The following is a 16,653-nucleotide window of genomic DNA, read 5'->3' as shown; positions in this document are numbered from 1 at the left end:
ATTTTGCAGATTATGTGTAATAAATGTGTGGAAAAAAGTGTAAAAAATCTTTATTCAGGCGCGACGTCGGGCTGTAAACGTGTGAGTACATCAGGTTAGTTGGCTGCGTTGGGGCAGGGAGGGGGGGGGGTGTTCACAGCTTCCACACGCCTGCCACTTCTTATATTAAGACGACGGGAATTGCGTAATCTACTGTCACATGTAAGGGTGACTTAGAAGGCGGGGTTTGGATTGGACAATCACTCGCAATCACAATAAGTTACAATAACTCAAGATACATCTTCAGCCGGACCCTTCTTCCTTGACTGCCTAGGGCTCACTCCATTCTGATCTATGACTCTCGACTCTAACTCCTGGAGTCGGCCTGGGTTTCTGATTACATAGCCTCGGGTCGGACATCACGGAAAACACGTCCATTGCTTAACAACGGAGGTCTACTGTTGTCGCGTATTTTTGTAGACTTTACCAAGAAACGGGCTGTTTACCAAGAATCTGTCTCAGCTGGAAGGTGTTTGTCGAGACGTTGCCTAATAATGGATCTATACGTCACACTATATTCGTTCATAACATTTCAACAAAAATTTGCATGTTTTAATGTTACAGTCATGAAATATCGAAGGGAATTTCTATAATTAAAATTGCTCTTATATTTCGAAAAAAATTCTCTCCGTACCAGGCCTGAAATTCTCTTTTTATCATATCCTTGGCTTCTTCTTGCTCCTCGCACTGTAAGTTTATCATTCTAGAAGTCCTCATGGACTTTTCATCTTCTTCTGCCTTCCTCGGCTCAGGGGCTACACGAGGCAACGCGATAAAATGCAAATCTAAAATGTAAAATGACCCGCCATGGTGATCTAGCACGGAAAAGACAGGCTCCTTGTATCCGCATGCCTCTCAAATTTCGATAACAAGCTCCTTTTGTGACTTCTCAGTTTCGAACGCCAGCATGTCAAGGTACGCAAGAAAGCCGCTTCAAAAAGAACAAGCGATATCTCACAGCGGTAAGCTCACCGGGCGTGTTTCTTTCATTCTGCAAACTCTGCTCTCCAAAGCAAAACGAACTGTGTCCGAAGACAAACATTGGCTCATCAGACAAATGTTCGGCTCCATTTCCAGACAATTAGGCAATGAATGATAAACTCTGGACGACTAAATGGCCCTTAGAAGGATTTCAGTAGAGATTATGAGTCCACGAAGAGAGGATTGTTAGTACAGAGGTGTGTACACAAAGAATAGGTGTGTTGGAAGAGAAGATGGTGGGTGGAGAATTTGTGTACAGGAAGAACTGGATAATGAGGCCAAATTATGTGGCTGTTACTGTAGCTATATACATTCAGCGCTCGTGACATTAAAATTAGGTAAAAAGGTAAAGCTATCCCTGTAACAGGCCATGAAGGCCCATAGGGCTGTGAGATATCGTGGCTCCCACATTTTCTAGACAATCGGCTAACAGATGGCAGTGAGTCTGTCAGCCTTAATCGCCGGCCGCCCTGTACACTCAGGAAGATTCGTGGTATTCATTTTTGTTAGAGGCTGAGTCGATCCCAGGGGCATCGTGCGGCTGGAAAGATTAGGTCAATTGAAAAATAAACTCATAGGGAATACAAACCGCGACCTTCCGACTCGTAGACTCCCCAGAAAACAAAGAGAGTTCTGAATGCCAGAACTCTATGTCAGCATCAACGTCGGTCTATCGAGCCATACAAATTGTGAATTAAAACGAAACTGCAGAACTCACTAAAGAACAGAAATCTCTGCAGATTGAAAAATTTAGAAATTTTATCCAATAATAATAATAATAATAATAATAATAATAATAAATGCGCGAGAGTTCCCTGTCAACGTAAACGGCTTTTGACTGTGGCGGATTTAGAAGAGTGGGTTGGTGTCACAAATATTGCATTGAAAAAACGTTATGTACGAGTATGTGGAAGAACCTCGAGATAATCAAATCTGATGGTATATCAAGAAATACACTGAAAAATGCAATCTCGTATGCTTCATTCCTCATGCAAATATCCGTCTCTTCGAGTCTCTATCACACACTGTTTACTGCTTACCGCCTTGTCGTACCTAAGTGCCAAGTGGCTACAAGCGGAAGACAAACATTGAAGTAGCTGCTAGGAAAGAGGAAATAGTTGGAACATTTCGTCCAGAGTTGTGTTTGGTAGTGTATCACACAAACCTTGACAGTGGAGCAACAAATAATGACAAAACTGTCCGCCAGTGTTTAATCTGTCTTCAGTGATTGCAGACATTAACGGAAAGGCTACTGCTCATTTTGGAACCACGATACAAGCAATTTCCAGAGGATTTCCCGTTGGTAGTGAGGCTTCTGCTCTTTTTGCCAAGGTAAAAATTATTCTGTATTTACAAGACCATGGTAACATACTTGGTTGAGGAACTAAGCTACAAGCCGGAAGGTCTCGGATTCGATTCCAGATGAGTTCATTGCATTTTTCAATTGGCCATATCCTTCCAGTCTCACTATTATCCTGGGGTCGACTTAACCCATAACAGAAATGAGTACGAGGAATCTTCCTGGAGGTGAAGGGAGGCCGGCGCGTAAGGCTGACAATCTCACCGCCATCTGTGAGCCGACTGTCTACAAAATGTGGGAACCACGACGTCTCGTAACCCTATGGGCCTCCACGGCCTGCTACAGCGATACCTTTACCCTTCGTTATGGCTGGTGTTCCATGAGAGCAAACGTTCATAAGCTGCTGACACTGAGCAAATATCATTGAAGCACCCATACTTCTGTGAGTCAGTGGGCTGAAGAAGCATATGAGGTCTGAAAGTATAGAGAAGGGAATGCCTGAAATGTTTGAGGTGTCCTGGCTAAAGGGTCTGTTGCAAGTGTTACTCCTAAGCTAGGATCCAGTCATTTTGCAAACGACTCAGATGTCATCGTTGTTACCGCCCAAAAACACTGCTTGGCAAACATCTCTTTCCACTTATCATATTAAGAGACTATTTCTATCATCGGAAATTCGTTTCGAGATATACTGCATTTTAATTTGGCGTCTCCCGGCGACTGGAATGTCATTATTTTTCATGAAGCGTGGAATTAATGAAGACTTTTAAACATTATTTTCCAGTTCGTGTGAATACAGACGGTTGCAAGAAACTAATTATTATGTAAGATTTGAGGCTTTCACGGCGGTGACTATGAAGAAAGCAGTCTTCTGGGATTTGGCACCGGTAAACCGGTTCTCACGGTCTCTTCGCTTGCAGATTTCTTATATTTTTTCTTCTACCTTGAAGATGGAGGCGATACGTTCCTCCGAAACGTCGGTTAACACCACATATACACGGTGCCAAATCCCAGAAGACTGCTTTCTTCAACTAATTATTACTTAATTTATTCAAGATGCCATCTATGTACTGCACACTTTCGTTATATAGACGTGGCAGAGAGGAAAGCAAACTAAAATTCTGAATGGTGTTACTAAGAAATGTTACTCCTCTACGGCTGATACACGTATCTTGAGGGGGATGTCGACTCCTCCTTGAGAAGAAGTTTCTGACGAAGGAGTGTCTTCAGGCTGATGCTTCGACATTAAATTGCTAATATTGAACTGTATAAGAAATGCAGTTTCAGACACAGTTAACAATTCCTTGTTTTGTAGAGTGTTTAAATACTGGGACCGCTCCCCTCGAAATGCAAGAATGTAAACTGAATTTAGACAAGATGATGGGTCCGCACTAATATGAAATTGCTGCGAGAAACGACCAATACACTTTACTCTGGAAAACATCTGAGCATGCGCAATACGTATCTTCCTCAACTGCATGTAAAAATACAAGGGCACTGTCGACGATCGCGTACAATACTTCTGAATGATTTTTATGGCTCCCTTGGGCTTTCAACTTCTGACTTCAGGACATCGAGGCGTTTTTATCATGTTCCGAAGAGCCACAACGAGTTTTATGATCAGTGGAAATACATTTTCTAGCAGCGGTACCAATACGATTGCCTTACTAACACTGAACTAGCTGAATAAACTGAATTCACGACTCACGTGAACGGGGCCAGTGTACTGCAGTCGGCCTACTTACGAGGTTCTCCTAGAGCGATAAGATTGAGGCCAGTCCTTCTCGCATCTTACCTGAAAGAACGAAGAAAAAATAAAAGAACTCTTCATTAACACAGTTATTACCGGAGATGTTATTCTGATTTCTGTATTCCGTACGCGAACAGCTTGGTTTGAGATAACCGTCTGTTATTTTCATGCCTCAAACTGGATACAGTGTGTGGAAGTGGCCTCCAATCCAAAAAATTAGCTGCATTAATCTGGCCCTGAATAAGGACAAACGTACACAGTAATGATGTTTCGGGCTCCATAAACGGAATTTCTTCACCAGTTCACCTTGTAAAGAAATATCTGGCCCGTAGAATTATTTGCTTCTATCAGTATCGTTCGTACTCCTGTTTTCCGTCTGCAATGAAACAATTACATTTTAATTTTCATTTCATGCATCCTGTTGTGTTAAAATATATATTATCTTTATTAAAACTNGTCTGCAATGAAACAATTACATTTTAATTTTCATTTCATGCATCCTTTTGTGTTATTTCTTTATTAAAACCGTCACAACACAACAATAGGCACTGACCTTAATATTGTCATGTTGTGACGGGCTCTCAAGGGGCTTGACGCTAAGACGAAATGATTGGTGGTAAACCTCCATTCATAAAGTGACTTTGATTTTGACTAGTCAGTTGGTTGCCGATTCTGCATGGTAGTCTGTGAACAGAGGACTTGAGTCGGAGGAAGAAGAATGGCCATTATTGGAGCAGTTGTGCAGATTATTGCAGGTCCCTAACAAACCGCACGGAGACAGAGGATCCTCAATGGTTTTACAGGTTCTCTCTATCTGCACTAAGCTAGTTTCATTAATTAATTCATTCATCAATGGCTCTACATCCCTTTGCTGGGCCCTGGCCTCTTCTTTAGTGAAATTCGAACCAACGATCCTAGTGTTCGGGCGGGCGAAAACAGTTCATGCTTCAGACCGCGCGGCCCCTGTGATCGGCACTAAGCTAGTTTAGTTATTATAATAATATCAATTAGTATAAAATAATTCATAAGTTGGTCATAATTTCGTGTATACAATACATAATATTTCACGAGGCCCCGAACACTTGAAAAGAGTTATTAAACTCAGGTTCTATAAATAATTTTAATTTTTTTACCACCGCAACAACTAGTAGGTTCTCAAGAATGGCTCTTTCGTTTTGAAGTAAGTTGAATAATATCGCAAGTTCTTGTAATTAAGATGTTCCTGTGTTGTGGGGTGTATTGACGTGGATTCCGGGAGAACTACATATTTGCGCCATATTCGGGGATCGAATAACAAGTGAGAAGCAAGCAGCGGGCGGCAAGCACAGAGAGCCGCCAGTTGCTTCCTTGTCTTACTATTTGAGACCAAGGATGGAGATAGCACGTTCTTCCGAAACGTCGCTGAGTCTCCACCGCTTTACAAGACTTCGAATTCCGCGGGATAACTCTCCTCAGTCAACGCTGTGAGAATCTCACATCCAGTATAAGTTACTTGGCTTGAAAAAGGAAAATTCATTAATATTCTTCACAAACGTATCATCACACACACGTGACAGCAGATTATTTAAAACAGTCGTGATTCTTATGCCCGCACTTTCGTGTTTATTCCTGCAAATGGATAAAATCCGTAGCAGGGCGTTCACATTTGTCTATGTATGAATGCCGTTTCCATAAAAATCTCACTGCGCTTTTATGTGTCCGCGTCAAACCGTCATAATGACGGGGCGACTGAATTTTAAAATCCTTAAATCCCAAACAGTAACGGTTCACTTCGTGAGACACGACCTCTGGATACAGAGCATGAAGTGTGATCCGAAATATTTGTTCACATGGCTAAGTACGGCTCAAATCATGACCCACAATGTGTTCGGCATGTCACAAATACATCAGCTCATTACAAGCATTAAGTGAAGTCCACTTCAGTATGGAGGGATGACGCCATATTGTGTCGTTATACAGTGAAAACGCGCAAAACGTAAAATACTAATTTTACTGGCGCATGAAATACTTTCCGATCCACTCAGTATGTTTCGAAATGCACATACACGAACATACATACTGTGGCATGTAGACCCGTTGCTAGGCAACGACAGAAAAATAAGCAGCTGTATGATAGTCGTTGCTAAGTAATGGCTCTGTAAACAACGTCCGTTGCTAGGTAATGGTCGAGTAGCGATCACATGAGCATCCAAACAGACATGAACGCAACAAAAGAACGGTATTTTCTACGCTGTCCGTGCAGAGATGTTATGAGCAGGAGAAGCCTAGAGTTTGGTTAGTTAGTGGAGTGGAGTGGAGTGAGTTGGTTGGTGAGTGAGTTGGAGGATTGTTGCTGCTCAGTCCTTGTGAGCTGTTACTGTTAGAAGCTGGTAGCTGAGGCATGAGGACAGTTCAGGAACTCAGAGGAAATGGAACTTCCGCCGCTGGAAGCCGTTACCAGAAAACGACTGGCGAAGACACAGCAGGCTGAGAAGACTTTAATTGTGTGCTTTAGTGAACTGTAAAGCGTGTGAATTAGTGAAACGAGTATAATTACTTGTAGCAACGGATCTGTAAGAGTTCAATAAATTAAATTACCAATCCCAACCCCGTCTACAGTCACTCTATCACGTTACACTACATACATCTGTGTACGGTTCTATATTTTTGCGTGAAAATGACTACACCGTGGGCACTGGCAGGAGATGGAATTATGTGGCACTCTCCCCTCTAGTCTATAAATGTTTACGAGTGTTTGCAAAGCTTACGTCCAGCCGCTCGGAAGCCCTGGCTTCCTTTTGCTTTCTCTCCTTCCCCGTCACATTCTCCGAAATCGCCATCTGGCGTTCAGCACGGTGATAGCAGGCTCGAACCCAAACATCGATAGTTGGCCGGCTGATTCGTTAAATGGTTCTCGTCCGCACAGCCTTGTTTGTGGGTACCGTAGGGATACATGACCATGTTTTTGTTCTTTCCAGGACTTTTACCTGTTCTGAAACGGGGCCTTCTTGACTTCTATATAATACTTCCTTCCTCGTGGCGGACCGCCTAGGGGTGTCTGTGGCCTCAACAGTGCCAGGAAGCTTGTAGCACGATGGTATATATTCGTGTTTCCGTCGCGTACAAAATGGACGAATCTGCGATGTTTCTGATGCTCTAAAGGTTCGGCCACACAGAGCGCTATGTACGCTATGTTCACTAACAGAAAAATATCTCCCTTTATTGCCAATGTGACTGTCCACACAGACTTCCGTACGCTACGTACGCTATGTTTCCTATGTTACCTGCGTCGCAGAGTGTACACAGCGTACGTAGCGAACATAGCGTAGCGCTCTGTGTGGCCGAACCTTAAGACTCCACAGTTTATGGATTTTACAAGTCCTGTCACAATGTACACACTCTCACGTATTTGGGGTTGTCTACTCTAGGCAGGGTATGGACTGGTGAATGGATTTATTGACCACTCATAAAATCAACCCGTAACATACACGCACGCGCGCCCGGGAGCATTCCCTCTCTGCCGTCGAAACGTGTTCGTATACCTGTTCCATAGCAATGGCTGTTATACTGTCGTCTGTTTACACAGCTGTTACTTGGCAATTGGTCTATATGTCACAATATGTTGTTAACCTCGGCACTAAGATGGAGGTGAGGGGTCAGCTTCACGTCACTGTCGCTTTGCCCCCGGGAATAGAGCCCCCATTATGAGTTGGGCAATAGACTGCGTAGGCTCCAGAACTGGTCTGGATGCTGTATCTTCCTCCTGCCGAGAACTGAACCACGCTTCCTCGGTCTCCCAGCCCGTAACATAATCACGTTATTATTATTATTATTATTATTATTGGAGGGGGTGGGTTTCCCCATGCACCGAGACCAGTTTGATCTATTGTACGTCCTCCTGTGATATTCTACCAGTCTCTATACCCTACCGGTACTGGTGCGTGCCATCAGTCCCGACTCAGCCAGCGAGTTCGGCCTCTACTGGCTCAGCGGTATCTAGATGCTTCCCCCATCTACCAGAGGCGTTAGAGACTATTGTTGGGCGGAAAATGTCCTTCAATTTGGCTCAGAGGTCTCCTTGAGACATGAGGTTCTTTTACGTGCCGTAAAGCTACGACACGGGACCCATGGCTTAAAGTCCCTCCCGGAGGACTTGTTCCCTGAATTTTTCCGCCCTTAAAAATTCCACGACCTCCGCCGGGTTTGAACCCGCGTACCTTGAGTCATGAGGTGGGAACGTTACCCCTAGACTACGGAGGCCGCTAACATAATCACGTTACTGACTGATGTTTTTTAATATAAATAGGATTAGTGGTGATAAATTTGTCGTTACGTCTTAGTAAAAATTCATATCTTAATTCATCGCTTCCATCGTCCCGAGCTAGAAGCCTGCAGATTCTATTAGACAGATGAAACTTAGCGTTGTCACGTATACACCCCGTTCTGCCGTAACAACTCCCCCCCCACTTATCTTTGCTAAATTTAACTCACATTTGAATTCGAAATTTCCCATTGCTTTCACAGCTGTTCTTGCATGCGCTTTTGTGACTATGTAAACAATGTCTTCAGTATTCTGAGAGTACTCTGAAAGTTTATGATCCCTACATTTTGGATTCCTTACAAGACGCAAGACTGAACGAATCCAAGTGCTCTAATCGCAATTTGTTATGAAAATTTTCAATATTATCTTTTAAACACCCGATCTGTGTAAAATGTAATACAGTATTGTCACGTGTATGGGTGAATACAGATGGGGTTTGGTAACCGGATATATTGGACTGAGTGCGACTCGTTAGTACACTTTATACATACATCAGTATCATACATATACTGTTACACTGTCCATCAGTCGTTTCCTGATAACAGCTATCATCAATGGAGATTCTTCACCTACTACTGTGCTCACAACACTCAACTGCACCGACTAAGTCCTCTCTTCACAGGCGGACTGACCAAGCTCTACACCTCGTCTCGCTTATAACGTCTCGGCACGGAACACGTAGATGAAAACACAGCTCTTCTACTAATGCCCAATTATCTCCATGGGAAGGCGTCACACAGCAATGGTCGTGTATACTTGCTTATTAAAAATCTGTTGCCTAGCAGTGAATGTTGTTTCGTTTTCTGTTTCGGGGTCACTAACCCAGCAACGCCTCTACACGATGAAAACTTCATCATTAATCAGTCTTCTGACCAGTCCATCAGTATGAGATGACTGCGTTGAGAAATTAAATAATAAAGGCTACACGCTTCGGCCACATTATACCCGAGGAAAGAGCCACCGGTCCCCGTAGCACATGAGGCTGGGTAGACCTGAGAGCCGGTGAAGAAGAGAGATTATTACCATTTGCCACGCCGGAAATCGAACTCCAATTCCTCGGGCACCCACCCCGTAGCTTACTAAAGGTACAAATGTGTGGGAAGGAACCTCACTCAGTTACGTTTCAGAAAGTGGCTACTGGAAAATTTTAAATGAGCATTGCGAATTTCAACATTATTCTAACCAAACTCTTTAATGAGAGGACGGTTGGTGTGGGATGTGAAAATACAAATATCTCTGACGCTGTGTCATGTGATGTGTGGTGAAAGAGTGGCGATCTGTTCTGTTAATAAAAATGTTGCATGTTGACCTGTTGCTTGGCAACGACCGCGAGATAAGCAAATATACAACACCCGTTACTGAGTAACGGCTTCGCAAACAAACATGTTTCTACGGCAACAACTGAGCTATAACAATGCTGAACGGTGTTTTCTGTGCGGTCCATGCCGAGATGCATAAGACACAGTTGAATTGAGGTCAGTTGAGTGATTCAATGAAGAGATGGTGAACAGCTGCGGTCCAGTTGTGAGCTGTTACTGTTCGAAACTAGTAGCTGAGTCCAAGGACAGTTTGGGAACCCAGAGGAAAGGGCACGTCAGTTGTTGAAGCCTCTACCAAGCAAAGGCTAGTGAAGACTGTAACAGACTGAGAAGCTTAAGTGTGTGTGTGGGTGTTATGCAATTGCACAGGACTTGTTGGACCTGTACCAGAAGGAAGGTGACGACTTCCTTGGAAGGATCGTCACTCTGGACGAAACTTGGGCTCACTCATACGAACCGCACTTGAAGCAACAATCAGATGAATGGAAGCATCCTGGCTCTCCTTGTCCAAGAAAGTGCGCCCTACACAGAGTAATGTGAAGGCGATGTTCACTGTGGCATATGACATTGATGGAGTAATACTGCACCACAATTTACCTCAACGACAGACAGTAAACACTGCCTACTACTGCAATTTCCTGCGTAATCATCTTCGTCCAGCACTCAGGAGAAAGCGACGACACTTGTTGGCAACGAACCCCATCATCCTTCATGACAATGCAAGGGCTCTTACTGCTGACGTTGTCAAGGATATCCTTCGCCGTTGGCGATGGAAGATACTGCAACATCCGCCATACTCATCCGATATGAGTCCATGCGATTATGATCTCTTTGGCAAAATGAAAGAACCACTGAGAGGGACACGTTACAACACAGGAGAGGAGATTATTCGTGCTGTAGGGCGGATACTGCTGGACATCAACAGAAGTGGACGCGCTGATGGTGTACGACGCCTTCCACAAATTTGGCAGAAAGTGGTACACATGGGGGGCGATTATATTGAAGGAATGTAAGTGTTTACCTCAGGTAATAAAGTCACTTCAGAACTATAGAGGCGTTGCAACTACTTTTTATCCGACCTATATATATCATGTACTGAAAAATATTTCGACGCCGTGAATTTAAATGTCATGAAACTGTTCCTGAACGTACAAGAATCGCAAACACTGGCTGCTTGCTGGACCTCCGTGTATGAATCAACATTAAAAAGTAGAAGGCACAGAACGTCTGCTCTTAAGTCTGTTCCACGTGCCAGCAAGTGTCTAGCAAAGCCTGTCTCTGCCAGGCCGCAACGGAACGTAGCTGTGCGCGTTTGTACATCCTGAGACGCGCCAGCAAGTCCCTACCAAAGCCTGTCTGTCAGGCTGCAAAGGAACGTGACAGTGTGCGTTTGTACATCCTGAGACGCGCCAGCAAGTCCCTACCAAAGCCTGTCTGTCAGGCTGCAAAGGAACGTGACAGTGTGCGTTTGTACATCCTGAGACGCGCCAGCAAGTCCCTACCAAAGCCTGTCTGTCAGGCTGCAAAGGAACGTGACAGTGTGCGTTTGTACATCCTGAGACGCGCCAGCAAGTCCCTACCAAAGCCTGTCTGTCAGGCTGCAAAGGAACGTGACAGTGTGCGTTTGTACATCCTGAGACGCGCCAGCAAGTCCCTACCAAAGCCTGTCTGTCAGGCTGCAAAGGAACGTGACAGTGTGCGTTTGTACATCCTGAGACGCGCCAGCAAGTCCCTACCAAAGCCCGTCTGCCAGGCCGCAACGGAACGTGGCAATGCGCGTTTGTTCCTCTTCAATCGGAGACGTACCAACAAGGGACAGGCAGGGTCTTTCAGGTAGCATAGGCCAGGGACGAGCAGAGCAGTGCTCCTAAAACGCGTGCATTACTGCAATTGACATGGCTTTCAAGCGACTGCCTTGTTCCTACGCAATTAACTGCAGCCGTCACGCGGGCGAGTCTTTTTTAGACTTTTCAGTAAAACTCGTTAGATGCAGGATCGACCCATCGAGATGTCCCTACTTGCGCAGAATATTGCCATGTAGTGTGTGACATATAGACGGGGTTTGGATTGGCGAATGGATTTACTGACCACTTACACGACTCGGAACTAGAAGCAATTACGGCGTCACCGTTATTCTCCACACTTTACATATCACTACAGCACCTGCTAAGCGTTTTCCCAGCCTGCTGTGTCCTCAACAGCCGTTCCTTGGCAACGGCTTCTAACAGTGGATATTCTTCATCTTCAGGGCTCAAGTTCTCTCTCCACAGCCTCCCGTACATAACTCACTAACAAGTGACTAATCACAGTCAGAGTCAGAGGTACTTTACAACTGGTGGTTTGCCGCCAATTAGTCTGTCTGCCAACACCTTGAGACTTACGACCACCATTTTTTTAACTGAACACTTGCAGTCATAGTCTGGCAATAACTTGCTACTACCGTTTGTTGTGGAGTTTCATCACTGTTACAACGTTAACCAATTCCTTCTTTCTCATGTTGTGTGGTCACGATCGACCATCTTTACGAAACCAGCCGGCCTGCTGCAGCCACTGTTATCGGCTAAAGAAAGAGTAGACCGACAATATTACAGGAAGAATTTCACATTATACAAATAAATAAAGTGAATATAGTCAAAAGCTGAAAGAAAATAGTATAAAAATGTTCCGAATTCCTACCAGCGAGTTATATTTCAAGACTAACACAAATAATCAATGACCGTAGGAGCTTTTGATGCGAAAGAAACAGGTCACTGGTTATAATCCTTCAAAATGATCAATTTAAATTCGGACTCTTCCACGAGAAGCGGCCGAACCGCTACAGAGCGAAGCTTCGCCGAGCTCTTCGCGTTTCAGACGGATGACTATTTATCTGAGGCTGCTACACCTCAGTAGGTGAAGTGACAGCCTGCAGACTTGTTGTCCCGATGTTACATCCTGTCAAGTCCGTTAGGGTTCTTCGCTGCACCAACATGTTCACAGCGACTCCGAGGCCCACCCAAGCGTGTGCGGTTGGGTGAGATTGACTCTACTTGATACGTCGAACGCTATTTTACATACTGCACCAGCCTCGGGTGATAGATGATGAGTGTGGAGCAGTCGGTGGGATGAGAATTGGCAGGGGGAACCAAAGTACTAGGATGAGACCTGCCCCAGTGTCACTACGTCCACCACAAATCCCACATGACCTGACCTGAGTACGAACCCGGGTCGCCGAGGTGGGAAGCCGGCGACTAACCGTCTGAGCCATGGCACGGCCTTCCTCCGTGGGTTACTCTGCATTAGGGAACAGTCGACGAATATAAGAACTACCGTTTGGGAAGAAACTGCTTCGAAATAGAAGAAGATACTTCGATATTCAAAAGGGCAACAGACACAAAATTTTACTTTCAACTACAAACAACGATAAATTTATATTGTGGCGTGTAGAGCCGTTGCTATGCAAAAGCGTGGTGAACACATTCCTGCAGCAACAGACACGAAAGCAACAATGGTACAGCAACAGAGGAACAGTGTTGTCTGTGGTCAGCGCCTCGGCCGTTGCTACATAACGGCGCGGTATTTCTCAGCGGCAAAGAATCCAGACACAACAACAGAAGAGCTGTGTTTTCTGTTGGTCTATGCCTGGGTGATTACAACCGGGACGGTTAGTTACAAGAGTGCTCAGTTGAAAGTCCGGCTGTGAAGAGAAGACTTTATGTATGATATATGGAGTGTAATTCAGTGATATTCTTATAGTTCCTGTGTTAAAATCCGTTGCCATGAAACGGCTAGTGGAGACCGTAATAGATTGAGGATACTAGTCTGTGTGTGTGTGTGTGTCAGCGATCTGTAAAGTGTAGTCACGAGTCGTGAAAGTATAAATGGTCACTAAATCGAGTCACCAATCCAAACCCCGTCTATAGTCACTCATACTACGTGACAATATAAAGAAATTCACAGAACTAAAGTCATGTATATGCCGGTCACGGTAGCCGAGCGGTCTAAGGCATGCACTGTCTTCGCTCGCTCGGAAGACGGGATCGTGGGTTCGAATCCCACTCAGGGCACGGATGTTTGTGTGCGTTTTTCTGTGTTTGTGTACAGGTAGATGCCTTGCGACGAGCTGATCACCCGCCCAAGGAGTCCTACCTTATGTGTAAGATCTAGAAAAACCGAAGTGAACGGAGAAGTTCATGGAGGTAGGCCTAGACCCACTGGGGCTGTAGTGCCAAGGGGGAAAAAAGCCATGTATTCAGAAACAGATATCTTGATAGGAGACCTGTGTTATTACGCGCATAAACTATAAAATTATTTTGTTTTATAACTCAAATGACACGACAAAATACGGCATGCCCTTATTCATTCAGTTAGGCCCGGCAGTACATTCCCGTGCTGATCAGTCAAGTAAGGACCAGTTCAGATCAATTCATTTAGCTTCATTATCAAGAGCAGTGCCATCGGAACCCTTGGAATGGACTCATATTTAATCGTCATCGCGATAGCGCATATTTTGACTTCAGGTGATTCGGGTTTCGTGCCGTTTCTTTACTTCTGGAGCAAAAGTTCCCTTTTCTTGCTGCAGCCCTTGAATGTCTGGCGCCGCCGTTTCAATGTTTGTCATCAAGCTGCCATTGATAGGTTAAGATATTTTTATATGCGTGCTTCTGGAAGACGCCACAATTAGAGAGACCGGCCGAGTGGAACTTTACGCTACACGCCATCCTGAGAAAGTATGCCCACTTACCTGCACTCTAGGAGAAAATAAATATTCTTAGTAACGCCCTTTATTAATCACTGGTCTAAGTGATCACCCTCTGAATTTCCAACGCCTGGACGTTGCCGTGTTAACCCCAGTGTTGACACTACAGTAGTTACTTAGTTTTGTTTCTTGGGAGGGGGGGTGAGATTGAGTCCAATTGGTACGTCGGCCACTGTTTGGCTTATTGTATTGGAGCGATCTGTGGAATGATAATTGGCAGGGGAAGCATAAGTATTTAGAGAAAACCTGCCCCAATGCCACTTTTCCACAAGAAATCCCACATGACCTGACCTGAGATCGAACCCGGGCCTCTGCTGTGAGAAGCGGACGATAAACCACCTGAGCTATGGCACGGCCTGACACCGCACTAACTACCACAAAATTATTGCTTTTGCTTCCTATGCATTCTGTTGCTCTTGGCGATATATTAAAATATGTGGTAGTGCTTCCAGTGGTCTTTCCAACAGGAACACAGAAATATTTCTGTTCAAATTCCTCGTCAGAACACTTTAGTACATCTGCTGTGAACTGTCAGTCCTTTGTGCCCACGCCACAGTTATTTAGCTATAAACAGAACACCACTTACAAAAGAAAACTCCATTGTTATATGTACATACACAAAACACGTGGGTGACTTGAAGTATGTCTATGCCTGTGAGACAGGATTACTTGAATCACACTGTGCCCATGCGTATAGCCACCCACCCGAACTGCTAAAACACCCTCCGCCAACTCCTGGCGACCCATACTTTTGTGATTCTACCCTTGCGCCTTTTCTCTCGTTCGTTAGTCTGTCTTTATACAAATTGTGGGAGATGACTGGTCTCACATGACAGCTTGAATTTGACGCATCATAATTGTCATCTTCATGCTAGCTTGCAAAGTCGTGACGTGGCAAAACATGGCGGCCTACCTAACAGTCACCAACAATCCCTACCCAAACATCGACGCTGAACTGCTGCTGATGACTAGGTACAAGTAAAGGTAAAGATATCCCTGTAAGACGTCGAGGCTCCCACATTTTCTAGACAATCGGCTCACAGATGGCGGTGAGGTTGTCAGCCTTATGCGCTGGCCGTCCTTTAGCCCCTAGGAAAATTCCTGGTACTCATTTCTGTTAGAGGCTGAGTCGACCCCAGAGCCATAGTGCGGCTAGAAGGATTACGTCAACTGAAAAATCCAGTGACAAACTGGAGTATACCACGAGGATTGTCCTCTGCCCATTGGTGCTGGTTGTTAACACTTATGATGCTGCCTCTACTATAAAGTGTCTCATCCGAAATGAGCGCTGGAAGAACGAAGGCTGAACACTGATGAACACACCAACGCCACAAAGTGTCTTGTGCTGGACAGTCAGCCGGCTTGAGACCCTGGCCTTACTGTAAACGGTGTCCTGGTACAGCAACTAAACATGCAGTGCTTTCTACATGGCCGGACGCTCTTCAGCACGGTACGGGACACACTCTTTAACATGAGGTGACCACCTTGGCCACTTTTGGTTTTTTGATTTTTTACAGTGTCAGTAGGACTCCTTGGACTGGGGATCAGCCCGTCTCAAGGTCGCTAGTCAAGTGTCCGGAAGTCATTCGTTGATGAATAAATGTACTGTCTTTTTATAGCTTTTAAATAAAGGCTCTACAGTGATATTTTTATTTCTTTTCATCAGCACTACGTGATAAATTTTCAATTTATTGGTGTTCTACTTTTGTTTGTCTTTTAGAGATACCGTTTGTTTCAATAATCCGGATTATTGTTTAATCTGGATGACTTCTCGCCCCAAATTAATCCAGATTAACAAGGGTTACACGGGTGGTGTGCAACAGCGGCCCGCTGAATTCCACGATACAAACCCCAAGTCAATGCAACTAACAAAATATTAAAAATACTAAGTTTAAAATAATATTCCCAACATATTTTAAGATATATGAACACACGCCGGTCACGACAACCGAGCGGTCTAAGGCATGCACTGTCTTCGCTCTCTCAGAGGCCGGGATCGTGGGTTCGAATCCCACTCAGGGCATGGATATTTGGTGTTTGTGTGTACGTGTGTGTGTGTGTGCGCGTTTTTCTGTGTTTGTGTACAGGTAGAGGCCTTGCGACGAGCTGATCACCCGCCGAAGTAGTAGTGTCGAATGTCTACGATCTAGTAAACCGAAATGAAACGGAGAGTTTAATGGATGTAGGCTATGGCCCAAATTTCGGCTGTAGATTCAAAGGGAAAAAAAA

General features: G+C 44.7%; 1 protein-coding gene across 5 annotated transcripts in view; it reads right to left on the bottom strand.

The window, feature by feature from the left end:
- The window catches only part of LOC111865267 (potassium voltage-gated channel protein Shab), a 341,635-nt gene that overhangs the window by 289,749 nt on the left and 35,233 nt on the right, over positions 1-16,653 (bottom strand). The window contains exon 2 of one of the 5 annotated variants that reach the window (XM_033751801.1): positions 4,063-4,112. The exons of the other annotated variants lie outside the window; for them this stretch is intronic. The gene's annotated coding sequence lies outside the window, so the exon portion shown is untranslated. The remainder of the gene's footprint in view (positions 1-4,062; positions 4,113-16,653) is intronic. 5 annotated transcript variants of the gene reach the window in all.

Source organism: Cryptotermes secundus, unplaced genomic scaffold (assembly GCF_002891405.2).
Source record: "Cryptotermes secundus unplaced genomic scaffold, Csec_1.0 scaffold806, whole genome shotgun sequence".
In the NCBI taxonomy this organism is placed as follows: domain Eukaryota; kingdom Metazoa; phylum Arthropoda; class Insecta; order Blattodea; family Kalotermitidae; genus Cryptotermes; species Cryptotermes secundus.
The sequence above is the reverse complement of the archived record's forward strand: the minus strand, read 5'-3'. Positions and strand labels throughout refer to the sequence as shown.